Below are 7,175 nucleotides of genomic sequence, written 5' to 3'. Positions count from 1 at the left end.
TAAGCGTTACCCCTAAGCTCTGCCTCTTGACTTGACAGTGTGAGTCCATAGATTCATTCCAAAGGACTCTACAATATTCTGAGTTGTACATCATCAATTTTTGTGTCCCTTGTGAGGAGGAATTTGTTGGTTTAAGCCCTTTCTTAATGAAGGTTAGCCTCCAGTCACCCTCCCTTCCTTCACCCTGTACTTGGACGGTTCCTTAAAGCACCTAGGAAGGGTTGTTGGGTTTTTGAGTGGAGTCCATCATGGGCTCTCACAGAATTTCTTCTCTAAAGGGAACACCTTGCCACTCTGGGACACCGGGAGAGGTGAGTGACAACAGGAGCTTTTGGTTTCCTCCTCTCTAGTGGGATGAATATTGGCTTTACCATTTAAGAAGAAAAATAGATAACATTTATAAGGTACTTGGATTTGTTAAGCTAAGCATTTTGCAAATATCTATTTTGACTGGGGGGGAAGGTACTATTATTTGTTATTTTATTGAGTTATTTTCAGTCATGTCTGATTCTACGGGACTCCATTTGGGGTTTTCTTGGCAAAGATCCTGGCATGATTCATCATTTCCTTCTCCAGCTCATTTTACAAATGAGGAAACTGAGGCAAACTGAGCTAGGTGACTTGCCCAGGATCCTACAGTTAGTGTGTTTGAGGCTAGATTTAAACTCTTAAAGATAAGTCTCCCTGACTCTATCTATTGAGTCATTTAGCAGCCTGGGTATTATTATCATCTCCATTTTATAGATGAGAAAACTGGCAGACAAAAAAGTTTCTTGCCCAGGGTCACATGGCTAGCAAGTTTCTGAGACCACTCTGTCTAGTGTACCACCTAGCCTTTATATATTTGTGAGAGTGTGGTTCAGTGGGTTACTGCCTATGTGACATTGTATAACTGAGACCTATGCACCCCAGCCTCAGTTTCCTCCTCTGCAAAATTAAAGTGAGTAGGGAGTCAAATTAGATGACTTTCAAAGTTACTTTCCAGGTTTAAATCTATGAACCTGTTCTTAAGGACCGTGCCTTAAACCCAGATCACTCTGCCGTCCTTAAAGGTCCTAGGCCAAGTCCCCTCTGGTCATTGTGTGGGCCCTGATTGGCTCAGAGTAAATGTAAATAGCAATTTCTGTTTGGCCACAACTTGAGAAGATCTTCCCTTCCCAGACTGCTTTTTTTTTTTTGGGGGGGGGGGGGCCTAAGTAAATGATGTCATTTTTTGCTTCATTTCTTACCTGGTCTCAATCAATGAATGGGCATTACCTCAGTCAAACTGAAACCTGCTAAACTCCTTAGTTCACAAAGACCAAGGTCTCCTACTACATCCAGGGCCATCTTCATTCCTCCTAATCTATATCATGCTACTGGATCTAGATAGCCCTGAGGAAGAGAGAAAGGCTGGGGACTGCCCTCCCTTACTTAAATTCATTTGCACATCATGGTCACCTCCCTGAAGCCACATCATCTTTGAGGATGAAGGACAAACAACAATTTATGTGCCAGATAGCCAGCTAGGTGGTGCAGGAGAGTGCCGGCTTGGCACTCGGGAAGACTAATCTTAAATTCAAATCTGGCCTAGTTGTGTGACCCTGTATAACCCTATAGACCTTAGTTTCCTCCTCTGTCAAATGAACTGGAGAAGGATGCCAAACCATTCCAGTATCTTTGCCAAAGAACTTCCATGTGGGGTCGCAAGAGCTGGAAATGACTAAACAACGAATGTATCAGATACTTCCCTCCTGTGGATAGCACTATTATTATTTTATATTCCTGGGAGAAGCTTCTTCCACTCTCATTCCTCAAATCCAAGTCAGTTGCCAAGTCTTTTAAGCTCTACCTCCTCAACACGCCTCACATCTGTCCCCTTCTCTCCATTCACACCCAAACTACAATCAGGAAGCAGGTGTCACCATCGCTCCAATGGATTATCTAAACTGGGCTCTAATGCCCTATTGTAACATTCACTCTCTACTCTGATGGACGGGGCTCTTTTCAGTACTGAGGTGATTCAGGCCAATTCCAATAGACTTGTGATGGAGAGAGCCATCTGCACCCAGAGAGAGGACTGTATCACAACATAGCATTTTCACCTTTTTTATTGTTGTTTGCTTGCTTTTTTTTCTTTCTTTTTTTCTTTTTCTTGTGCAGCATGATAATTGTGGAAATATATATAGAAGAATTGCACATGTTTAACATATATTGGATTACTTGCTGTCTAGAGGAGAGGATGGGGGAAAGGGAGAAAGAAAAATTTGAAACACAAGGTTTTGCAAGGATGAATGTTGAAAACTATATTTGCATGTATTTTGAAAATAAAAAGCTATTATTAATAAATAAATAAAAACATTCACTCTTGGAATTCCCAATTGGAATAACAGGAATCAGAGGAGGCTACTGCCACCTAGGGAATGCAAGCCCCATGTTAGGCAAACTGGACATGCAGAAAAAGACTCTTCAAGGATGTCCTCAGTCTCCATGTTACTTGAAATGACATTCACAGACTAACCCAGGTTACATAAGCATGGTGGAAATATGATATCCCGTAGAGCCATTGAGTTTACTCCTTTTTCAGCTTTAGGAAGTTTGTTTTAAATTAAATAAGTGCATTGTTTTTTAGTTGTAACAATCATTGCAAGCCCCCATTAAGAAAATTCCTGACATGTAGTGTTTCTCTCCCTAACCTAATATTTATAGAATGACTCCAAAATATCTAATGTCAATATTACATTTACATGTATCCCCTGACTTTTGTGTTTGAAATGAAAATTCAGTTTATTAAAAACATCTCTGTTAATAAAACAGCAGATTATATCAAAATGTATTTGAAGAGATAGGTAGCGGGAAGAGGAAAAGAGACAAGACTGGCTTTTTCTAGGGATATCTCTTATCCTGGGAAATACATTCTAAAATGCCCATAGAGCGAATGATTTAATTAGCAGGAAAGGACATTGAGCTTCCTTCCCCTTCAACAAAACTGAGGTGGTCCCGACTGGTGTTTTGGACCAAGAGAAACTAAAAAGGCAAGCAGGTAGAAGGCACTGATAGAGATCAGTTTAGCTCCATGGTCCCACCCTCCGTAGATATCTCAAGCAGTCTCACCCTTGCCTTGCCCTGTCAAAAATTTCAGTCATGTCCCTGAGGTTAATTTTTCTATAATGGCTGCTGCTTTCTTTTGGGTCAGTCCACTATGCATTCTGCCTCATGGTTATCTTTCTCCTTTCCTCTCCCTCATGCCTTGTGGTATCTCCCCTAACTCCACTATGATTTCCAACCCCTTCTTTTCCTCATAGCTAACTCTTTTAGGGTGCTAAGTCCCTATCAGGATTTAGCCTGCCAGCTAAGGGTGTGCCCCAACCTCATGGGGTGCTCCTTTTCTATGTGTAATTGTGAGTTCCACTGAGGAACTTGTCTTTCATATGCTCTTCCATTTTATTTCATATTTACCATTCTGGGTGCCTAATGTATCCCTTCATTTTGTCTGTAACCTATTTCCCTAAATAAATCTACCTTTTGCCAAAGCAGATGGCCATTATAAATTCTTCACATGACTGAATCCCATCAAAACTATTCCAGAAGATCTAAAAACCAAAAACAAAACAAAACAAAACAAAACAAAACAAACAAAAAAAAAAAAACCACTAGGTCAATTCCTGATTGAAAAATTCAAGAAAAAAATTACAATAAATCATTTTTCTGGCTCAGGTGAGAGACAAAAGTCTGCGAACAGTGGGAATGGAAAGCTCTCTGTGGAACATAGAACACAGGGAAAGGCTGTGTATCAAAAAAATATGAGGGCTAAAATCCAGCATAGAGAGACCTTAACTTGTATAGGATTCACAAACAGGTACCCACAGGCAACTCTGTTGATCACTGCCCAGTCCAAGATCATAGATCCAGAGTAGACAAAAGCCAGAAACCACCTGGGGTTGAATCCATACATGCTGGAGCATTTGCTGATTCTGGCCTGTGTACGTAATCAAGAACAAGCAGCCACGGGGTGATTTGGCTCTTAGCTACACAGTGGAGGCTCAGCTCCAGCTCAGTCTGAAGCTACAGAGAAATAACCAGGGCAGAAATCACCAGAATCACCAGAATCTCAGACCGTGAGAAACCTGCTGATCTCTTACTCTCAATCAGGACAGCTTTCCAGCTGACTGATAAGGGCTGAGCCCAATCTCTACTACAACTCCAAAGGAGGTAAGTTCATAGGCCTGTTGCTCACATCAGGAACCTGCAGAGCTGGATGGGAATGGGGGTGGGTGGAAGAGCTCTGCAGAGTAGTGCTCAAATTTTGTCCTAATCAGACTGCTTTGGGAGCACTAAAAGTCTGTTAGTCCCCAGCCTGGGGAAAAAAAAAGAAAAACCAAGAAAGCAAATAGTAAGACCAGTCTAAAAATTCATTCTGGAAGTGCCCAGAGTCTGACTTTGTCATAAAATCCAAAATCAGGAAATAGGTTGGAAGGACAAGAAACATTTAAAAAAAAAAAAAAAAAAAAAAAAAAGCTGTTAAGATTAACAAGATGCTCAAGGCACAAACAGAAAAAAATTTATAAGTAAACCCTCAAAGAAAACACTATTCGAAGACAAATTTTGTTATTATGTTTTTTGCTCTGTAAAATAATTCTTTGATAGCTTGATTGATGATACTGAATGAGTAAGTTAATTTAGGTAGAGCTGTCACTTTTTATATTTATCTAGTTATTTAGATCTGTTTTATTTGTCTGAAAAAATAATCCAATTCCTGAGTTTGTCTTGGTAGGCAGACTCAAATATTTTGTCTGCAATTAGCTTAAATGGAATTTCTTTTTTTTAATCTCTTCCTGCTAGATTTTTTGGGTACTATATGATGTGAGTGGTGTAGACACCAGATTGATGGCAGGCACCAAATGTTGGGGTTCAGTCATGTGAAGAATTCACATTCTCTCTGACAAAAGGCAGATTCATTTAGGGAAATAGATTACAGACAAAATGAAGAGATACAATATCACCCAGAATGATATATATGAAATAGAGGAGGAGAGCATGTGAAAAGCAAATTCCTCAGTGGAACTCATAATTAACCAATAGAAAGGGCGCACCCCATGAGGCAGGCTAAATCCTGACAGCGTCTTAGCACCCTAAAAGATTTAATAGTTATAACAAGAAGTGGGGTTAGGAAGCATAATGGAATTAGGGGAGCTAGCCAGCTGGCATGGAGGAAGGGGAAGGGGAAAGACACCATTAGGCCTTGGTGGACTGACCCAAAGGAAAGCAACAGCCATGGGGTGGCCCATAAGTAGATTTTATAGGAGACATTTTATCTTAGAGACATAACTGGGATTTCTGAGAGTGCATTACAAAATGAGACTTCTCAAGACCCTACAGAAGGTAGGCCCCAGAGATTCTACATAACTTGGATTTCTGACCGGATGACCTCCCCAGAGGGCAAGACCATTTAGCTAACCTGATCTCTATCAGTGCCTTCTCCCTGCATATTCCAAGGATCACTTATTTAGTTTCTCTGTGACCAGTACACTATTCAGGATCTCATCACTACAAAGAAATGGCAATAATTTATGTGAGTTTATTTTATATTTTGCTATCTTATGAAAGTTGATAATTGTTTCAACTAATTTTTATTTGATTCTCTGAGGTTTTCTATGTATACCATCATATCATCTGCAAAGGGGGATAGTTTTGCTTTCTCGTTATTTTTATTCCTTAATTTCTTTTTCTTCTCTTATTGCTATAACTAACATTTCTAATACAATATTGAATAATAGTGGAAATAGCGGACATTTTTGCCTTCTAATCTTATTGGGAAGGCTTATAGTTTATTCCAATTATATATCATATTTCCCCTTGATTTTAAAGAAATACTTCTTATCATTTTAAGAAAGTTGTCATTTCTTTCTTTTTTTTTAATGTATTTAATAGGAATGGGTTTTGTTTTTTGTCAAAAAATTTTTCTGCTTTTTTCTCCCTGCTATAATCATATATTTCAAGAAATCTTAAAAGAAAATTGCCCCAACTTCTTAGAACCAAAAGACAAAGTGGAAATAGAAATAGCTTCTTCTTGAAAGAAACCTCAAAACAAAAACCTGCAGAAACATTAGCTTGCAGGTCAAAGAATGGCTAGCTATGGGAAACAATAGACATTTAATGAAATAGTCTTTCAAGGTTTCCTGATGAAAATATCAGAATTTTGTGAAAAGTTTGAAATGTACTAAAGAGAAACATTAAAAAGTAAGCATGAATGAATAACCATAAAGAAATGAACAAGGAAAATTACTTTTTTTTTTTTTTTTTTTGGCTGAGGCAATTGGGGTCTTGCCCAGGGTCACACAGGTAGGAATTGTTAAGTGTCCGAGACCAGATATGAACTCAGATCCTCCTGACTGCAGGGCTGGTGCTCTATCCACTGCACCATCCAGTTGCTCTGAAAATTATATTTTAATATGAGAATGATGAGGGTGGAGGAAAAGATACCCAGATCCTTGATCTGGGCAAGTCCTTGTTAGAAGGGAATAGCATTACTGAGAGAAAGTCATTATAATCCCATAGTTAACTATATCCAATCAGAAAATCAAATTATGATGTCAACCCCGAAGTTATATTTCCCCTATAAAAGAAACTACCATACCTCACTAACTTGCTAGGGTTAGTCTACTTGCTAAGTGTCACAATGACTAACTCTCTTTAGGGTGCTAAACTTCTTTAAGAAGTTAGCCTACCAGGGCAGCTAGGTGGTGCAGTGGTTCTAATAAGTACAGCTTAAACTTAGAAATGGAAGTGGTGTTCATTCATTGGGGAATGACTGAACCAGTTATGGTTTGTAAATGTAATGGAATACTATTATATTTTAAGAAATGACGAAGGGGGAGTTTTCAGAGAAATTTGGGAAGTCTTGTATGAACTAATGAGCAAAGAGAACCATTTATACCAAGACAACAATATTTTTAAAAGACTTAGGAACATTGATCACTGTAATGACCACCCCTGATTTCAGAGGATAAATGATGCAACATCCTACTCACCTACTGATAGAGAAGTAAAAGACTAAAAATGCAAAATGAGACTTTTTTTAAAAATGTGACCAAAGTAGAAATTTGTTTTGCTTGACTAAATTTATAATGGATTTTGTATTTCTTTCTTTTTCAATGGGAAGGATACTTCTGCTAGGTCTTGTTGGATTTATTTTA

The sequence above is a fragment of the Sarcophilus harrisii genome, chromosome 2, assembly GCF_902635505.1.
Source record: "Sarcophilus harrisii chromosome 2, mSarHar1.11, whole genome shotgun sequence".
Lineage (NCBI taxonomy): Eukaryota > Metazoa > Chordata > Mammalia > Dasyuromorphia > Dasyuridae > Sarcophilus > Sarcophilus harrisii.
This window is presented reverse-complemented; position numbering follows the sequence as displayed.